Source organism: Mastomys coucha, unplaced genomic scaffold (assembly GCF_008632895.1).
Source record: "Mastomys coucha isolate ucsf_1 unplaced genomic scaffold, UCSF_Mcou_1 pScaffold7, whole genome shotgun sequence".
NCBI lineage: Eukaryota > Metazoa > Chordata > Mammalia > Rodentia > Muridae > Mastomys > Mastomys coucha.
Window position 1 is genome coordinate 65,988,409 of NW_022196913.1, and position 353 is coordinate 65,988,761.

The window sequence follows — 353 nt, forward strand, 5'->3', positions numbered from 1 at the left end:
GTGACTAGAAATAAAGGAATAACAGAAACTACAAAAATAACAAAAACACACAGAGAAAAATCTGTGATGGGTTAGGCTATATCCACTGTGGTCATAGACATCTACTAATCAACCCAGAATCTCAGAGTATTTGTTATGTTCAAAGAGGACAAGTGTTGGCTACTTTGGGTGGGGGATTTCTGTAGTCGAGTACTCTTGGGCTCTAAATATCTGGCTGAAGGGAAATGTGGTTGATAATACTTCCATATACACCGATTTCACATAAATGTTAGTCATTCATTAACATAATGTCTTAGAACAGGGTAAAGCTGGCCATATTTTCTAAACAGACTAAAGTCTTTACCATTCCCAGA